Genomic DNA, 21027 nt, shown 5'->3' on the forward strand with positions numbered 1-21027 from the left:
AGCCCCAAGCAGTCTTTCTACTCATTTCTTATTGTCAGAGTAAAATGCTGTCTACCTGCCATTGAGGGAGAATTAGCTGTGGACTGTAAATTTTGAGACCCCAGGGCAAGGTGCTCTACAGACTTTCAATTACCTAACCAATCTATTTGATCAACTTTACTTCTTGGCAGACAATATTATTTGGTGTGCCTTTTCATCAGAGCAGAGAAGAGAGATGATAGTCAGAAGTGAATATTTGCATAAGATGTGAAAATCACACCCATATTGTAAAAGCCCTCATGAAGATGGAGTATTGACAGAGTGTATTTTCAGCTATTTGAAGAACAGCTGACATATCTTCTTCTATATCTGGAAAGGTATCACCTGAAAGAGTTATCCTGAATTGGAACAGCAACATTGGGCTTCTTATGGTGCCAATTTACTTAAATATCAGATGTCCTACATTATGGGACTACTTAATACCCCTTCTAGGGTGGCTCTAGAGCAAGTAGAAACAGTTAATCAGTGAGAACTGTGAGCCTCATGGGAGTTTGCAGGGCCATGAAATGTGCATGGAATAAATAGATGCTAAAAATATCTTAATTGTCATTGATTAGGATTATACTTAATAAGTACATTGTTCTCTAGAAAATAACTATACTTTTTGTTGGTACGAGAGTGGAAACCCAAACTATCAAGAACTCTGCCATAAGTTCCAGATTCCCATGGTTTAATGCCAGCTGGCAACTAAGCCGCATGCAGCCATTTGCTTGGTCTCCTCAGTGGGATGAAGGAGAGAAGCAGGGGGTTAAAAGTGAAAGAACTCCTGGGTCAATATAAAGATGGTTCAAAATGGAAAGCAAAAGCTGCACACACAAGCAAAGCAAAACAAGGAATTAATTCACTGCTTTCCATGGGCAGGCAGGTGTTCAGACATTGTCAGGAGAACAGGGCCCCATCATGTGTAACAGTGACTTGGGAAGACAAACACCATCACTCCAAATGTCCCCCCGCTTCCTCCTTCTTACCCCCACTATATACACTGCACATGACAACATGAGGCATGGAATATCCTTTTGGTCGGTTTCGGGTCAGCTGTCCCAGCTGTGTCCCCTCAGAACTTCTCATGCACCCCCTGCCTCCTTGCTGGTAGGGTGCTGGGAGGTGACACTGTTGGGGCTGCCCAAGGCAGCACAGTGTCCAGCTGCAGACGTCCTTGGCTTCTGCTGCTGCAGGCAGGGGTCAGCTGCAGCTTGCAGGGAAAGCTGGCTCCTTCACAAGGAACAAGCCCCAAACAAAGGTGGTGTAAAAGCATCGGTAGAGACAAAGGTCAAGAGAGGGGTCTTTGTATAGGTTCCAGCTGGTTTATTGCAGGTGGAAGATCCAGGGTCAAAGAGGAGGGAAAAGGGGAAAGCACAGCATTTTATACAAGGGTGGAACAAAGGGGAAAAAACCAATGGGGATCGACTGAGCAGGAGGAGATAACAGGGGAATAACCAATGGGGATAACTTAGGGGAGGGAATTACATGAGTAGATCAATGGGGTATCAAAGAAGGAAGAACTTTCCAGAACTAACACATAAGCAACTAGGGGAAATACATAAACATAAACTTATACATAAAACTGGGTGGAGAACTCCTGAACCAATAAACTTAAAACATGTAAACTAAGGACCGCTAGGAACATGGGAGCTCGCTGTAACCACGGTTAGAATCAGACCTCTGTGTTCTGGAGAGCTGTCCACCAGTCCTCTGAATGCTTTGCTGCAGTGGCCACTGCCACCTGCACTGCAACAGGGAGGAACAGAAAAGGGGTTGACTCTGTGCAAGCCCTGCTCAGCAATAACAAAATCACTGTTACATAGCCCCGTTCTAGGTACTGAGAAGAAAATTATCTCTATCCCAGAAGAAAAGACAGCACACAAGCAAACTTTGTTTCTTGATTTGTACTCTTGGTTCATCCCCTTTAATAGCCACAAATAAAGTTAGAGATATTATAGTGGAGTAAATTTAAGTGAAGCAGACTTGGTAGTCTGACTACATATACAGTCTGACTGTATAAAATACACATCTTTCTACACATACACATATATATAGTACATATGTATGTATACTAAGGTTTTAATTAGGTTACTGGCCTTATTAAACTGGTAAGTAGGTTGACTTACCTACTTTATATTTTCACACCCTCTTATCTAAAGTGCATACTTGACTTCCATCTTACTGCAAAAATTTCTTTTCTTTATTTAGCCAAAAGAAATTATGATTTGGAGTTCATCAAAAGTCACTTTTACTTAGTATAGTCTCCAGTCTAATCAAGGCAATTAAGTTTTGCCTTTTAAACAACTTTTTGTTCTTCGTGTCTCTTCATCTCCTCCCTCCAAAAAATCTTATTTTTACTTTCCAATAATTTTGTCACTGGCTTTTTTTTAATCTTAACTAGCATTCTTATAAATAGACAGCATCACAGAGAATAAGGGAATACAGTTACACTCCCAGGGACAATTTAAAGTGAAATTCCTTCTTGAATACCGTCTTTTTTACTGAAAACCAGGTGGAGTAAGCATAGCTGAAAATTTCACTGCTGAGTCTAGTGAATTAAAGCAGGACACCTTATGTGATAGATAAGAGAAAAGTAATTAGCTGTAGTCTCTTCATTAACCTGCATGGGTGAAACATCTGGGAACAACGTGAGAGGTACTACTATATGAGGAAGTGGCAGGCATGTGGTTTGGGTGGGTTTAAGTGTGGTGGGGGTATTTGTGGATGCTTCTGGGATATTCTGTGTGTTACTGAACAGTGTTATGGTGAGCTGTGGTCGAAGCAAGTTCTGTGTAATTGTTTCTAAAGCCTTGCATTGCAGAAGCAGTTGTGCTGGTAGGGGAATTTAGGATCCCTTGGTTTCTGTGTGACTGAAGTTTTGTTGGAAGAGTTTCTTACTGAAGCACTAACTTGGAACAGCCAAAATGGTATTACTGAGCAGCGTGATTGTAGTTTGGTTTTTTTGGTAGGCTTGTGGGGAGCATGAAAGGACTTCATTGAGAATTTGGTTCTTCAAGCTTTTGGTTGAAGCCCATGAGCAAAGAATATTTACAAAGCCCTGTGGTTAGTTCATAGGAGCTGGTTGTTGTGTTTGTGACATGAATTCTATTTAGATATTTTCCTGCTACTGACAAGTTCTCTTATCTGCTTTTATGTAATTCTTACAGATTTAAAAATGGAGAAAAAGTTATAAGTGTGGGCTTCAGATAATTTGTACAATTTTAATGGGTATGATAGTTTCGAAGGCTTATTTTTCTCCTCTTGTTTTTAGTACTAGCACTACTGAATGTAGCAGTATGGACTTTAGATCTATTCAGCCTTATTTCTTTCACAGAGACTGAACCCCACACAGAGCATCAATCCTAAAGGATGTTACTACAAAGTGCACGAGTAGTTGTTTGATGTTTAAAAAACACCGTGTTAAAAAGCAACAACAACAAAATCCCAAACCAAAAAACCAAACAACCCCCAAACTTTTATTTTAATAAAATAATCATCAAAACCCTAAGATGTAAGGGTAGGAGTCAAATACCTGTACTTCTAAAGAGCCTGTATGAATTTCCTGTCATGAATGATAATTCAACCAGATACTTTAAGTGTTTGATTAAATCTTATTGATCTCAAAAGTAAGCATATGCTGAAGAAGCTTAATGACTAAAGCTTTATTTTAAAAAAAGAAAAATCTGTATAAAATTAGTAGTTGGCAACATTAATAGGATGGTATTTTGAAAAGCAAGCATGTATGTATGTATGTATGTATCTGTAAATATCTCTGTAAATAGCTTCTTGCATTCATGAAATATTCACTCACTTTCTTCGGCCTTTTTGGCTTCGTTCTGGGAAGTGTTTTTATGTTAGCCTAGTGGATACTCTGGAAAAAATTTAGTCCCTTCTGAAAACTCAGGCTTCAGTTGTATGCCTGGTTTCAGACTTCACTGGGGTTCACAAAGAGAAGCTGGGGTTCTGAAACTTCAGCATGCTGAGTGAGAAATGCATTAGGGATTCTTTTAAGTTATTTCAAGTTTGTTTTTTCTCATGTGCCTTTGTGCCTTCAGTACCTGCAACAACATATCAAACCCAGTAATATTTTGAGATTTTGGTTTTGCTCTCCTTTGTGTTAAATAATATTCAAAATTGTAATAAAAATAGAATATAGATGTGCTGTATTCTAAATTTTAGTATTTAATTTCAACTGATGAATAAAAATGCAATCATGTTACTGTTTTGTCCTTTTTTATTTCTTCTCCCGTGTTCTCAGACTGCTGAGTTCATAAATACATATATCCGGTGCAACTCTTGTTAACTAATTTGTTACTTTAATTACTATTTTAGTTTCATGTTGTACAATTATAAACAGAACACAGTCCAGTTTCTGTTCCTAGTAATTTTACCAAACTATATCTATCTGGAATGCTACTAGAAGAGAACAGTCCCTCTCACAAGTGTGTTAAATATAATTAATTAATGACAGCCTTGTCCTGAAGTGTAATAAGCTCTTGCTACATGAGGAAGAAGGGTAGTTGTAATAGGAGACTGCCTTCTAAGGGGAATGGAGGGCCCGATGTGCAGACTGGACCCAACTCACAGGGAAGTCTGCTGTCTCCCAGGGGCTCAGATAAAGGACATCACCAGAAAATTGTCCAGTCTCTAGTTAGGTCCTCTGATTACTATCTCTGATTACTATCGGATATCAGATATCCTCTGATTACTATCTGTTATTGGCTGTTCAAGCTGGCAGCATCAAAATAACAGGGTAGTCCAAGGGCAATCAAAAGAGACTTCAGGGCCCTGGGAGAATTAGTAGAGATACCAGGAGCATGGGTTGTGATTTCCTCAATTATTTCAGTAACAACAAATATTAATAGGAATAGGCAGGGCCACTGGGTCAATGTGTGGTTCCAAGGTTGGTATCAGTGGAAAATTTTGGCTCCTGACCATGGGATGTTCTAGTCAATGCCTGGTCTACTGTTGCCTGACTAGATATGCCCTTCTCAGAAGGGAAAAAGAGTTCTAGCACAGGAGTAGCAGAGCTCATTTACTGAGCTTTAAACTAGCTTGGAAGGGGGGAAAGGGACAAACCAGGGTTGCCAGTGATGAGCAATGGGATGGTGTGTCAAAACTTGAGGAAATGGGTACTAAGGGGATCCCTCAATATGTTTCAGGAAGTGTTGGCTACAAAGAACCACATCTGAAATATTTGTATACTAATGCACACAGCAAGAGTAAGCTAGAGGCTCTGGTGCAGTCCCAGAGATTTGACATCATTGGTGTAAGTGAAACCTGGTAGGATGAATCCTCTGATTGGAGTGCCCTGTTGGGTGGTTAGAGGCTCTTTAGGAGAGAGAGACAGGGCAGAAGAAGTGGAGGGGTGGCATTATGTGTAATAGAGGCTTAGAATGTACAGAGCTCACAGTTGGCAGTGGCACAGTTGAAAGCTTCTAGGTAAGAATCAAGGGACAAAAAACATAATGTGGATGTCTTTGTGGGAGTCTACTATAGAATTCCTAGCCAGAACAATGGCACTGATTAATTATCCTTTGAGGAGCTAAGGGATGCTTCCAAGGCAATTGCCTTTGCCTTTATGGGGGACTTCAACTTGCCAGAAATCATCTGGGAGCATCACACAGCTAGTGCAACCTGGGCCAGCAGATTCCTAAAAGACCTGGATGACAACATTATGGAAGAGGACCTGAGGGAGCTGACTCAGAAAGATGCCCTCCTTGATCTGCTGCTTGTCAACAGAGAGGCTTCTGTGAGCGAAGTGGTGGTTTAGCTTCTAAAAGGAATCTAAAATTACTGCTTTCTTTGCTTTCAAATAATTGTTTAGGCAGATATTATCAAATGTGACCGGGTTTTTTCTCATTGTTGTGGTTTTTTTCTCCATCCTATGCCCCCTCTGTCTTCTTTTCGTTGTCTTTCAGAAGTAACATTTTCTGGGTAATTAACAGTATTGCAGTACAAGAACTTCTTTGCTTGTGCCAAATGCTTTTTTTAAGCTCTTATGCTACATCTTAGTTTTGTTACTTAATTTATGTTATCCTTGGAGTGTCTGATCCAATTATACAGTCAGCTGAGCTTTGATACAGACAGCTAAATTAGCATGTGATAAGAACCATGCTTTAGAATTGTTCATAAACAGATAAGTATTCTGTTAAAGCCTTGCTGGATGTCATCCCTGTTGATTAATACCTGTAAAAGAATAATTGTAAAGGGGTAATTAGGAAGGATAAGAGACATAATTTCATTAGCTATCCTAAGTTTTCATCTTATTAACAAACACCCTCCTTATTTGTATGTAAAAGAAAAAAGTCCAGGGAATAAGTACAGGTTTTATTATGTTTTGTTGAACCTAGAAATATTACTTTCAACAGGAGCAAGTCATACTTCCAAATGTTTGGTGAATGCAGAGAGAAGCAGACACATGTAGTGAGTCATTAATTATTAATTAATTTGGTCACCTAGCTGGCTAACCTAAATTTTAGACAACATCTATCAATCTTCTTTTCCATGGGCTTTGTGACATTTCCTGCTGATTGACTTTTATGTTCAAGACCTGACTCTTTCAGAGGGAGGGCCATTAAGAGCTTCTCCTGAGCATCTTGTAGTGCAGTTCCAATACATGTTCCAACATTAATCTGCTATACTTAGAGCTTCCTGTAATGTTAAGGTTTAGACAATACATAATTTCTCATCAGAGCTAAAATACACAGTGCTTGGCTTATATCTGTAAAGAACTCAGGAGTTTAGAGTTTTTGCTCTGTCTCAACTCTTCTATAACACCACAGTCTTAGAATGTAGTGTGTGTTATAGGTGTGCTTAAGGCTTTCAAATTATTTGACTTTTTTTTTTTTTTTTTAGTTAATATATTCTAGAGAAATGCAAGAGGTGGGGGAGCAATTAATTTTTTTCCATATTTCACCTGTAATCAAATTCTTTGGGATGTATTTGATGCATAGCATGTCGTGATAGATTTGTAACACTTCTAAAATAAGAGATTCTTAGATTGTGCTGATGCTTATATATTTTCACTGTCCTAGCATCTAGTTAGATCAGCTGCATCCTTAACTGCTGTTGTACTGTGTGATGTTGCATAATCAGAATATGATGCTGCTACATCTACAGGCCTTTCATTATTGTTGCTGCTGAATGACTGCATTCAGTATTCTGTATTCCACTCCAGGGAGTACAGCAGACATCCTTTCTACAGATTCTGAAGCCCTGTTAAAAACACTTGAATTTTCCTTCCATTCAATGTGGGCTTTAACTGGTTGCATGTATAAGTGATAAGCACTGCATCAAACAAATTTTATAGAGTTTCTGATCCATTAACATGAATATGAACAATTTTGAAGTTTCTAGAAGATATTGAAAGTGCCAAAATAATACCGTTTTTGGGGGAATTTTTTTTTTTTGTTTGTTTGGTTTGTTTTTTTGTTTTTTTTTTTGTTTATGTTTGGGGTTTTTGGGGTTTTGGGTTTTGGTTTTTTGGGAGGTTTTTTTTGGGTTTTTGGGAGGTTTTTTTTTGTTTGGTGGTTGTTGTTGTTGGTTTTTGCTTTTTGTTTTTTTTTTTTAATATGCTTATTTATCCTACTCAGGATGAGAGGAGGCTAAGTATAGAGGAATGTGAGATGTAAGAACAGAGTCCTCTCTGGTTTTATTTAATCAGCAGTTTGGGTGAGGCTGCCAACCTTTTAGAAACCTTTGAGACTAACTGAGCAATGACTGTGTCATGTTAACAGCAGGTGTTCTCACTTCAAACAAACTGGGATGTGCACCCTGAGAGAAGGCAAGGTCCCTGACCTATCCATCTTGCTTCTCTCCAGTTAGTGCTGTGATATTATGGGTTTGTTTTTGGGGGTGGGGATTAGACTTCACTCTCATTATGAAGACTTTCTTTTTCCCCCCAAAATTACCTAGTAATTGAAAAAGTGAAGCAACTTCATGTTTTGAAGGTAGACAGGAAAGAGAGTTGAATACCACTCTAGGTTGTGGGGGATCTTAAGGCATTGTTCTTGGGTGCCTTCTGTAACTACTGGAAGCTTTTAGGCCTGTTCTTTTTAGTTCCTCTGTCTAGTTACCTCATGCAGAGTTTTGTAAATTTCTGGTGTGCTTCTCTCTTTACCCATCTCTCCAGTTTGTCTTTGGTACTAAATGTTCCTTGGGTTTCTGTGCTCTCAGAGGACATGAAGGCACCTAACCCCAGTCACTTAGTGTTGTATAGAAATAGAGTAGAGTAACAGGCAGGATTAACTACTCTGTTTAAATAATTTAAATTTCAATATTAATAAAGCAAAATAGTTTGCTGATAGTTAGGAGTGTATCATGGTCTGATACTGCAGATGATTTGAATCATGAAAGTGAATTCAGTTCACTGGTTTATAAAAAAAAAATGCAGATGCTACTAAATTATACATACTATTTCCCAGACAAATCAGTGTGGTTTTATAAGAAAAAGAAAAATCTAGTTGCATACACTGAAGTAATTTTTTTCTTTTTTTTTATATGAAATTGAGAAATTAATGGAAAATATGAGAGCTGACTGCTCTTGTAGTAGATGGCTTCAGCTCAGCCAAGGTTTCTTGTGGTATAGATCAATTCAGTTCATCTTTCATTTGTCTTTTCATAAATCTTGTTTCTGATAGGAGTTTCCATTTGGAAGTTACTTGATAAGGTATGGTTTATGTATGAAGCATGATTGTTATAGTTCAGGTGGGTTTACACAGTGATGTGTTTAAAAATTAGGTTTTGGGAAATTCAATGACTTCATCTGTTTAAAAAAATATACTACTGTGATCCTTTAATGGGATCTTCCTTTTAAGGGTTTTTGAAGCAACAGAATATTTTGTTTCCAGGAAAATGTTTGTATAGCAAAATAACTCACATTGGCTAATTTGAGCTAAGTGTTTGGTTAAGAATGTCAGATTTTGTCTAACTGGAGTTTAAATCTTCTTTTTTCCCTCCAGTGAGCAAAAGAGATAAGAAGCTGATGTTTGCCATTAAAGTTCATCATTCGATTCCCTAGCTATTGATAGCAATAGCCAGGATAATCAGATTTTTTTGAATGACTTCTATATGAGGAAAGATTTAGTTAATCTTTAACTTGAGGAAGAGACAAATGGGCTAATGGGCTTATAAAATGATGAATGACCATGAATTAATCATTTTATGCTCATTTTTCATGCCTCATGATACAGAAATGAAGGACATAAAAAGAATAATAAAACAGCAGGTATAGAACAAACAGAAATATGTATTTATCATACAAAATACAATTAAACTGTGGGGATCTTTTTGCCAGCAGTCAGCATGGTAAAGCAAAGTGTAACTGCCCAGAAGAATTAGACAGACTCCTAAGTTCTTCAAGAAGTGTGAAATACTAAGGTGAAGACACTAACTCTAATTTAAAGAGTCCAGAAAATGTAGATTAACATATCTCAGAATTAGGTGTTTCCAAGTCTGTCTTCTCAAGCACACAGTATTCTTTGGTATAGCTGCTGCATTCCTTAGTCAGACTAGATGTATCCTACTAGGTCGAGAAAATGAAAATTCCATCTGAGATTATAGAAAATGAAGAAACTTTCACTGCAGAAGATAAACTGGGAGGGGGGGGGGAAATGGGGATGAGGGGAGAGCAAGAGTGTATCCAAAAAACAAAACAAAAAACCACCACATGAATTCTGAATGAGGTAAGCAGGTAGGGGAACTGAAAAAAAAAAACCAAACCAGACCTAACAACCTCCAGTACTTGCTGAAGGCATCCAAGAAGCCAATGTGCTTTGCCTAGAGGCAGAAATATACAGGGAAAAGTAGATCTGTAAATATTTGGGAACTCCCTGACAAGCTTCAGGCAATTGCTAATGAAGAGCCAATTCTGTAACTATTCTATTTTGGTATTGAATTTTTTTGTGTGTTCCTGGTGCTAATTGTTGACACAGATAGCTTGTTTAATCTTAATTCAGTTCCAAGTTTGTTTGAACATACAATATTGCTTCACTTCCTGCATAGGCTAGTTTAGCTTTCTGGGCAAATTGTTTATCTTGGATATTTTTGTCTTCATTTCATCATGATTCTGATGTGGCTTGTATATCAAGGCCTTCTTTGGAGCTACATATGCCAGCTCCTTCCTCTTAGGTTTTCTCACTTGCTCATCCATATGTGTCTGTTAGGGGCTAGTTCTCTTCTGGCTCTCCAGGTTGCTTTAGCATCTATCCCCCTCAATCAGAGACCTTTCACTTAAATAAATTAAAAATAAAAAATAACAAAAGTCGAGGGAAAAAGGAGGATAGCTGTGAGTCTTGAAATACTAGAAACTTGAAGTAACTGAAAGGGGAATAAGCAGACCTTCCCCAGCAGTACCCTTTGATCCCAAAGGTATCCAGCCAGATGAAGCCCTAGGGATCTAAGGACAGGAACAGATTCCACCTTGCCTTCCTTTTGCTTTAGATTCTTGTGACTATCTGGGCCAAAGCAGGGAAGGGGTTTGAGGAAGAGCTCCTGTAACTTGCAGAGGTTTTTGGGAATGATAGTTTGTGAATTGTGAAAGTGGATCCTGCTGAGCTCTGAAAGGAGAGCAGCATCCTAGTGAGAGCTGTGCAAAAGGTGCATGTCCAAGAGCACTGCAAAGGTGCTCAAGGAGCAGCAGGTACCAGAGCCAAGCCTGACCCTCAGGGCTGCTCAGCGCTGCCAAATGCTTTGCAAGGTGTCATCTGTGTTTGGTGAGAGACACAGGGAATTCTTATTTGTTTAATGTGTCTGTGGCTCCCCCCGGTCCCATCTGTAAGAATATTCTGCCCAACATTTACCTAAAGTTTCTACTTGTTGGCTGATTATTTCTCCAGAATTGTTTAGTCTTGTGATTTGATGCTTCGAAGCATCACTCTTCCTACTTCCTCACTACCACCAGAAACTAATTACTCTGCTGCTTCTCTGCTATCCTTGGTGGATGTAGAGGAGAGGAGTTACTCTGATACCCAGGCTGACAATAGCAACACCTCCAGGTTATTTGGAACTTTTTTTCCCCTTTGTTTTCTCTCACCAATCTCTCTATAAGTTTTGGAAGAATACTCTTGCTCCTGCTTCATAGCAGCATCTGTGAACAATAAATATCAAAATGGAGCCTGCTAACCTTTCAGTTCTCTGGATACCTAGTTTCTATATGTTCTATAGGAGTGGTCATCTTAAATTTCATTTATGATTTTGAAGATATCAACCATTGTTCTGACAGTTTTGCTTATATTTTCCTGTACCCAATGTACCCAAGCATTCCGTTCGCGTTCCTAATACCTGACAACCAAACTCATCAACTTGTCTACAGTGAAGTCCAAGACTCATGTTAACAAAAAGAGAAAAAAAAAAAAAAAAATCACTGAGAAATTGAAGAATGATTCTGGAGGTTTCTTATCTTCTGTTCACTGGGAACGACTTCACGAATTGTAGTAGTCAAGTTACATTTTATATGCTATCATCTTGCTTGTTTTATTACAGAAGCAGTGTGGTGTCACCAGGAAATGTTATCCATTTGCTAACTATTTCCGTTTCCAAATCATTAACTGCATAGACCCATGAGATTTTTCTATTTAAAAATAGCTGTGATTGTTTTGAGAAATAACTTTTAAACTTTATTTCCGATTGCTTAATTAGTTTCTAAATCAAGATATTTGCCCCTTAGAAAACTACCTAGTACACAGCTGGTGACAGAAGGCTAAATAATTGATATCCTTATGTGTAATTACCAAGAAATTAATACTCCTTTAGGAAAGATCTAATTATATTTTTTTTGAAAACTGAAATTAATTAAGCCCATCTTCATTTACTCCCTTTCCTTCCCCCTGTCCCCCCATTTTGTGTGTGCTTGCAAAAAAGTACCTCTACTGGGTTAAAGGAGTGAGATTTCTTTCTCCTCTACCCTTTCTCCCCTTACTGGAGCCATGCTGGCTTGAGTCTATCAAGTTATATTTATCCAACTGTTCTGTTATCCTAGCTTTAATTAGATTCTCTATCAGTTTACTCAGTAATGGGACAAATCTCACCAGGCTGTAAATTTTATATTCTTTTTTAGCAGCATTATTTTAAAATAGGAACTGCATTATTATTTCCCCCACTATTCATCAGCAATTTAAGTGTTTCTGTAAGGATGTTCTGCAGATTTTTGTTTCAGCACTTTTTTAAAATATTCTTTTGTATGATGCTGCAATTTGTTCTCAACCTTTTCTCAAGTGCCACCTAATCTTTAATCCTCTTCTCCTGTAGATAAAACTTGATTGTTTGATGTCAAGTCACTGGTTTTAAACTAGTGATTTGAAGACTAGCATGTTCATCCATAAGGGATACTTCAGAAAAAGAGTCTTTATTGACCAGCATCTAAATTTCTAATGGAACTCTTAGCATTTTACTGTAGAAACATGGTGAACCCACACTCCAGTAAAGCTCTTGACAATAACTGGTTTCAGCAATTTCTCTCTTTTTCTGGTCTTTGCACTTTATAGCTAATTGTGCATTTAAAGTATGCATCCATTTGGAAAACTAAATGCAATGTGAATACAGTCAAATAAAGATGAAGTAGAGGGTAATTAGGTGCAAGGCCAAAAGTTTCACTCTTGCACCCACAAGGAGCAATGCGGATGATCTGATTTGCTTAACTTTAGTCATATATAGCCTCATTCATGTGCACAGTAGGAAATTTATTTTAAATAGACTCTCAAGCATTTTCACACTGGATCCTTATTAAAATTTTATTTGAAAAGTAATTTTTCCAAAGTAATTTTGAAGCAATATTTTTATTAAAAGAAAAAAAAAGGGGATGTGTTCTGGTAGAGTTAGTATTTCAGCTTGGTTTCAACTGAAGTTGTTCACATTGCTCTACCATAAGTATGTTTTCACTGCTGCTTATGTTAAAGTTAAGACACCTGCATCGCACACGACCTTTTGCTGGAAATTAGTGCCTTAACTTAATGGGTTTGCTTATGACACTTGATTTTCTATTGATCATATTTAGTCTAATTTGCATATATAGAGCTAAACATATTAAAGCCATGTTAATATGCAGTATCTGGATACTTGTGAGAAAGGGCATTAGCTTCAAAGTGCAAAAGAAGTAGAAGGGAGATTATTTGTTTTTCACCTGTATATGGACCAGAAGTCTTGAATTTTAGGATTCCTGGCTATGTCCAAGATATGATGCTAAATCAGAACATCTTCGTTCTGAGGAGGAGGAGGAAAGAAAGTATTTTGGACTATAATGAAGACCTGAGTCTGAATATTGTGCTGTGGTGGTTAGATACTGGCTGTCTGCCAGACACCCACCCAGCTGCTCTCTCACTCCCCCACTGGGAGAGACCCTGCATGGAAAAGCCTGTGGGTTTAGATAGAGGGAGGAATTCCTTACGAGTTACTATCAGGCAAAACAGATTTGACTTGGAGAGAAGTTGTGTTGGCATTTTAAAAATATCTGAGTTATAAGAAACAAAGACTTTAAAACAAGTTTTCTTCCATCTTTTCCTGGGCTGAGCTTCACTCCAAGTGGCCCTGAGGCAGAGTATAGGGGATTGTGATCAGTCCAAAACAGTTCCTCTGCCTCTCCTTTCTTCTCACACTTCTCCCTGCTCCACCTGGGTACCCTCCAGGGGCAACAGAGGAGTCTTCACTCCAATGCCCAGAGCCCCTCCTTCCTCTCTCCCCTCAGGGCTTGAGGTACAGTTCCCTGTACCTCAAATAAGCAGTCTTATTTTGCTTTGGGTAAACTGAGTCATGTGTCTTAATATGTTGTTTTTGTTTTGTTTTGTTTTGTTTTGTTTTGTTTTTTTTGTAGGGAAGATAAAATTTCCTCCTTTCAGGCATTGGGTTATACAATTTTGGAGCACTTTTATTTAGTGAAGGAGAAAGCAGTTGAATTCTTTACCTGCTTTCTGATGCTATCTGTGTCAAGGACTGCAAGCAAATAAAGAGGAGGACTTGGATTTCTGTGCCTCACTTCTGCTCCTTGGGAGTTCCTTTTAATCTTTGTTTGTTTTGGTCAGGTTGTTTTTTTTTTTTTTTTTTTTTATGAACTGTTGGTCTGTTTTTAAAACAACTCACATTGCAATTATGCAGCTTTAAATTCAAGGTCTCTTCAACGAAAATAGTGTTTTTACTCTGTAGGTGATAAAACCTTTTTTCTTTCTTAAAAAAACACTTAGGACGAAAGAGCTTGTATCAAATTCTAATTAGAGAAGTAAAAACCTAGATGTAGCTTAATGAGTAAATGAAGAGTTGGATAATGGCGGTCCCTTGTAAGAGGTTTTAATGTGGAAAACGCTCTTTAATCATCTGATGATTGTAGAAGAAGAGCTGTAATCTGTGCCACTTTGATGTCCTGGCAAGGTAATTTACTGTATTTTACTTTCTCGATGTGAAACTGAATAACCTAATTCTGTGCCCACACAGCAATCTGAAACATCTGGAGTCTGCTGTATGCAAAAGTCTTTTTTTTTTTTAAGTGTTCATCCCAAATTGAGCGAATGGAGAGCAGGTGCTTTCTGCTGCTGATGTACAGAAACATACGGGGGCTGCGGATGTGGTTAGGTATAGGATTATTGCAAGGTACATTTTGTAAGCACTTTCCTTTTCAGAGAATCTTTATATCTGAAAGCTGTTTTTTTCTAGGGAGTGATCCAAATGCTTTGACTGGCTGTCTCAAAATGAAAAGCAACACCCACCACCAAATACTTATCTGCTGCCACAGAGCATGAACATGCCTTTAAAAACTAAAGGCTCTGAAGTGTTGTGGCACTTCCTTCTCATAGTAAAATACATAAGGGATGAAGCTTATAATAGACTCTCCCTTCTGTATCTAAATGACAAACTTAGGATAGGCAAAGCACCAATCTGTGTGTGATCAACACCTTGTTTGTTACAGAGGGAAAGGAAAAGAGGCTTCTCACCTTTGCTCCACCAGTAAAGAATATCTTCTTAGTACCTAGTATAAACCTACTCTCAGTTTAAAAACATTACCCCTTGTTCTATCACTACTGCCATTGTAAAAAGTCCCTCTCCAGCTTTTTTGTAGGATCCTTGAGACCCTGAAAGACCACGGGTAGGTCACCCCTGAGCCATCTCTTCTCCAGGCTGAACAACCCCAGCTTTCTCAGCCTTTCTTCATAGGAGAGTACAGCCCTCTTGACTGCCCTCCTCAAGGCTCACTCCAGCAGGCCCACATCCCTCCTGTGCTGGGGCACCCAGAGCTGGATGCAGCACTGCAGGTGGGGTCTCACCAGAGCAGAGCAGAGGGGCAGAATCCCCTCCCTTGCCCTGCTGCACACGCTGCTTTGGATGCAGCCCCGCACACATTTGGCTCTCTGGGCTGTGAATGCACAGTGCTGGCTCATGTCCAGCCTCTCACTCAGCAGAACCCCCAAGTCCTTCTGGGCAGGGCTGATCTCCATCCGTTCATCCCCAGCCTGTGTTGGTACTGTGGATTGCCTCAACCCAGGTGCAGAACCTTGCACTTGGCTGTGTTAGATTTCATTATGTTCCATGGGCCCACTTCTCAAGTTTTTCCAAGTCCCTCTGGATGGCATCCCATCCTTCAGGTGTGTCAACTGCCCCACTCAGCTTGGTGTTGTGTTCAAAATTGCTGAGGGTGCACTCCATCTCGGTTATGATGCCATGAGTTGGAAATATATCTATATATCTATATATCTGTATGTCTATCTCACAATATTCTCTAAGTATTTTCCATCTGGTTTGTTATTTTTAAGTGGTTTTGGTGTAAAGTTCTATGTCACAATGTTATGACTTTTAATGCAATGTAAGTGGTTACTTTGTGTGTATAATACTGTAGTCTTACAGCTGCTAATTGTTATTGTAGAATTCTTCTACTTCTAGTAGCACCTATTAAAAAAAAAACCAAAACAAACAACAAACAACCAAAAAAACCCCACACCTCTAAACCATCCCTCTGTTTATGTTACCAGGCTACCTGGAAACCTGTGAAGGACACTTTTATATTGTGATGACAAGATAAAGCTTAACCTTTCAAAGAGTGATCATGTTTTTCATTAATGAAAATGTAATCAGGTGGTTATCATGTATGTTAAGTCAAAATAAGTATTCTGATGCACTGATTGTTGTTTAGTGTTTATTTCATTATCACAACTGCTTCTAGAATAAGATGTAGATGGTGGATTTGCTAAAACACTCCTTTTTTAAAAAAACTGAAGAAGAAACGTCAAAGCAGAGACTTCACGAAGCTATGGATTCAAACACCTGGGGTTTTGTTGTAGGGTTTTTTTTGGAGAGCCTTTTGCCTTGTATGCTTTAAGGAAAACAGTGGCTGTGCAGAGTTTTGGTTGAAAAAACAAAAGTTGTGTAATGAGATTACTACAGCTATCACAGTGCAATTCCATTGTACTGCTGTGTCCATGTCCCACTTTTCCAATAAATCATAATAAGCAGATGACAATGCAAATATCACAGCATGTTGTCTTGGAATTATTCTGATTAGTTTGTAACTTGCAAAGGCTCCTCTCAGTCTTGAGCAATGAGTTCTTCTCCCATAGTTGCTATTTTTCCCTGATGCTTTCTGCCATAACAGATACTGAGATTGCAGTGGCCATAATTCTGGTTCAAAGGTGGTTGCAGTAGATTGGGTTTGTTACGTTTCAGGGCTTTGGGGAGTATGCTGTTAATACAGAAGTATTTTTTTACTATCTTTTCTTGCAGACTATCTATAACTAGATTTTTAAATCCCTGTATAGAGCTTTGGTTTTAAATCTCACGCAAAGATAAAAATGTATGTTAAACCACTTTAGGAGCATACAGTCTGCATATGTTTGTAACATGTCTGGAATTTTATAATCTCTGTAGAGGGAAAAAAAATATTAAATTGTAATTCTTATATGTTTTTTTCATTTTATTTTTCTCACCGAAATAGCAAGGTTCCTTCTCCAGAAAGGATAGTTTGTTTTTTTTTTAACCTGTAATATATTTTTGTCTCTTACTGCCCTAATGATTTCTGTGTAATAAAACATGGTGGTCTTTTCCAGGAATTTGTTATACTGTGTGCTGAAAGCCTGTGTTCTCTGATGTGATGAAAATTTGAGACATTGACTCCAAGATAAAACTTGGAAATATGTGCTAGGTTGTAGAAAAAATTAACAGAGAAGGATTTAAGTATGCAAATATTTACATTGATGCTCTTTTTTTTTTTTTTAAGGACAACCTTAAAGTTTAACAAGAATTACAATGTTTGAAGTCATCACAGCATCTTATAAGGTGACCAAAGACCTACTAATGCTTCTCAAATTGTTGTCTGTTGCACAAAACCTTAGACTTAAGATACAGTAAACCACCTCTTGTTTGTCATGTGGTCATGTCAACTTTCTGACCTCCTTCTCTTTAGGTGTTCAGTCTCATTATTGAAAACACAAAACCATCAGATTTTTCCAAATAGTTTACCTAGATAAACTTGTACCGTTTGTGGTCTTGTATACATCATTAATGTTTATTACATATATTTTATCTGGGAACTCAGGTTAAGCATCTAGACTCAATTTCTCACTCTGCCACAAATTTCCCAAGCTGTCCTGAGTAAGTAATCTAGCTTTCCTATAGCTTAATTTTCAATCTACGTAATAGATTATTATTTGATAGAGATTCTTCCCCCCATTGTGAGAGAATACACACTATGGCTGTGGAAATAAACTTATGATGAATTCCAAAATGCTTAGGAAGTGTGGGATGGATCCACATGCCAGAGATGGATATGAAAAGAAGCAGTTATGTCCCCGAGTGTGGCAAATGAGTTCAACCAAAAAGCCTTGTCCCAGAGTATATTTGAAATGTATGAAGAGTTATACTAGCTTCATATTAATTGCAGGACCATTGCAGTGTTAATAGAGTAGGCTTTGGTTGTAGGGAAAAATGTAAACTGTACTTTTTTCAGGGGATTATAGTATCACCTTCTGCTCATCATGAATGACATTTTAACTTAGCTATAAGTATGTGCTTCATAGTGGAAGACAAAATTCTTAAAACTATGGAAGTTTTAAGGGGAAACTGCTCAAATTCACTATGTTGCAAGCCGTAGAATCCCAGAATAGTTTGGGTTGGAAGGGACCTTTAAAGATCATTTAACCCAAACTCTTTGGCATGAGCAGGGACATTTTCAGCTAGATGGGGTTGCTCAGAGCCCTGTCCGGCCTGAACTTGAATGTTTCCAGCAGGGGGGCACCTACCACTTTTCTGGACAACCTGTTCCAGTGTTTCACCAGACTCATTGTAAAAAAAAATTCTTCCAAATATGTACTGTGAATATGCGCTCTTTTGGTTTAAAACCTTTACCCCATTCCCTCCCAGAGTAAGACCTGCTAAAAAGTCAGACCCTAATGTTATTTTCTGACGGAAATGTATTTGGTTTTTTAACATATAAAAAAAAAAAAACATTATTGCTTCATTTATTAGAGCATAAATAAAAATCCCATTTCTGGCTAAATATTTTTTTTTCCTCCTGCTTTTCTCAAGATGCATTCCTGGCAACAAACAGATAAAATTATTTGAAAAATCTACAAAGAGCAACTGCTTCACTACCAAAATATAAAAAGAAATTCAGCAGAAAAAGCAATTTAATTGAGAGAGAACTAGTGGGAAAAGAACTTGAAAGAAGCCCCCATGCTTCAAGATTTCTCTGAAGGACTGAATATAAAAAAGCCTGTTTTTTAGAAAGTGTCATGGGCACATCTGAACATTTTAGATAAATGTTTTATTGGATGAATCCCATTCTAGTGGCATGTGCTGGCAGCAGGGGTTATGACTGAACTACAGCAAATGCCAAGATTCAGTTAAATATGTTTCAGAGTGGCTGAGCTGGACTCTAATTACCTACTGTAAAAATAAGAAATTGTCATGCCTGGTGTTGTGGTTTAAACCCAGACAGCAGCTGAACACCACATAGCCACTCACTCACCCCCCACCCTGGTGTGTGATGGCAGAGAGAAGTGCGAGGGTCAAACTGAGAGCTGGTGGGGTGAGACAGACAGTTTAACAGGGATAGAAAAAGCCACACCGTTCTGGCTCTGGCCAGGACAGGGTTAATTTGTGCCATAGTGAGGAAGGGGCACGGCTGGGACCTGGTACTTATTCTATGCCACTTCATATCATTTTCTGGGGATGGGAGAAGGGGCTCTCTTCTGCCTTTGGGTAGTGTGGCAGCGATTGGGTCAAGCTCCATGGTGAGAATTTTGATGTGGATTTCTTGCCTCTCTCTTGTACGCTTTTATTATTAATTTTGTTGCTGTTAGTGTTCATTTTCTCATCTCGTTGCTGTTTCCAGTAAATTGTATTTATCTCAACGCTTGATCTTCACCTTTTGTGCCTCCAGTTCTCCTCTCCAGCCCACTGCTGGGTGAGGGGAGGGGGAGTGTGTGAGTGGTGCATGGTTTCAGTGGCAATGCTAAACTGGAGAATACCATTCCTAAACCATGACACACACATGAGCAAAACTAGGAACTCATTCCCTGTTTCCCATGGGCAGGCTGCTGTTCAGCCATAACGCGCAGAGCAGGGCCCCACCACATGCAGCAGTTACTTAGGAAGACAAATGCCATCACTCCTCCCCCCTTTCTTCCTTCTTCCTCCCCACTTTATATATTAAGCATGAAATATCTCTTCAGTCAGTTGGGATCAGCTGTCCTGGCTGTGTGCCCTCCTAACCTCTTGTGCACCCCCAGTCTCCTTGCTGCTGGCATGAGAAGCAAAAAAGACCTTGATGCTGTGTAAGCTCTCCTCAGGGGTAATGGAAACATCCCTGTTATCAACACTTTCCACCAAAAAACATAGCCCCATACCAGCTACTGTGGAGAAATTTTATTCTATCCTAGCCAAAACCAGTATACCTGCTGACATTGGAAGCAGCAGCATCAGGAATTTGTACCTTGAACACAGCAGAGCATCCGAGAGGCTCATGTATAGGCAGCCTCACCTGCTGCTCACTGTAACGTCTTGTGCTACTTCTTTGAAGGGCAATATTTCATTCTAAACTAGGCCAATAAGTCAAGGAAACATATTGCTTTTTAACATGTTGGTACTTGTATTAGAAGACCTTTCATGTGTACAAACATTATCTTATGCATCTATAAATGTTAATTTTTAATTTTTTTTTTCTTTGTTGTTTTTTTTTTCCTTCTGCTTTATTGCTGGATTTATTGAGACTAATGTTCTAGTCAATGCTTGTATTGTGTTCCATCTCTGATTAGAGAGTCCCAGACATGGTCAATGGTCTATGCCTAAAGGATTATATAGGTGTAATTCAGCCTTTGTATGACTTTGACCCACAGGATTAAGGATGGCAAAACAAATATATTTGTATCAATAAAATAAATTGTTTACTTAAATTGATAATGGTAATGGTTAGATTAAAATATTTTAATCAAAATTATTTCTTACACAGTATAATTATGACTACTAGTGTTGTACACTAATTTTTGGAGCAATATTGAAGCAATGGTTTTAAAGCTAGCAAAATAATTATTAGAGATTGATGTTACTCAGCTATGCCAACAACTGTGGCTAAATCTTTCACTCAGCCTCCAGGAGTAACCTTGAGGGGCATCTCCTCTCAAGAGAGGGATCTCCATACACACTCTTAGAAGGGATGTGTTAGAAGTCCTGGCTGTTCAAAGGTGGGGCTGGGCTTTTATAATATAAAGTGATTGACTGTCAGTCATAGTTTCTAGCCTGCTGTGTCAACTCAGCAGCTTTAGATAAGTTATCAGTACTATCACTGGTTGGTTCCTTTATCAGAGACTTTGTCTGCCACATCCTCACTAGTGCCAGAGTCCATCAGGAAATGCTATTTTTCACATCCTCAAAATGTTTATCTTTAGGATTGATGAGTCGGGCTGATCTCAGCATTCTTCAGAAACCGTGAGACCCTCACCTCCATCCATCAAGGATAACTTCTGCAAACAAGGTGAAGTTTGAGCTGTTTTACCCCCACTTAAGCAGAGCATCCTACTACATGTGAGCATCTGT

General features: G+C 38.6%; 1 protein-coding gene across 1 annotated transcript in view; it reads left to right on the plus strand.

Annotated features, from left to right (window-relative positions):
- Positions 1-17218: 17218 nt before the first annotated feature.
- LOC121674448 (cadherin-12) overlaps positions 17219-21027 on the plus strand; it is a 430502-nt gene continuing 426693 nt past the window's right edge. Inside the window, exons 1-2 of the mRNA XM_042048820.1 lie at positions 17219-17271; positions 20880-20965. The gene's annotated coding sequence lies outside the window, so the exon portion shown is untranslated. The remainder of the gene's footprint in view (positions 17272-20879; positions 20966-21027) is intronic.

Source organism: Corvus kubaryi, unplaced genomic scaffold (genome assembly GCF_017639235.1).
Source record: "Corvus kubaryi isolate FWS band 111438036 unplaced genomic scaffold, C.kubaryi_AGA036_p1.0 68, whole genome shotgun sequence".
Taxonomy (NCBI): domain Eukaryota; kingdom Metazoa; phylum Chordata; class Aves; order Passeriformes; family Corvidae; genus Corvus; species Corvus kubaryi.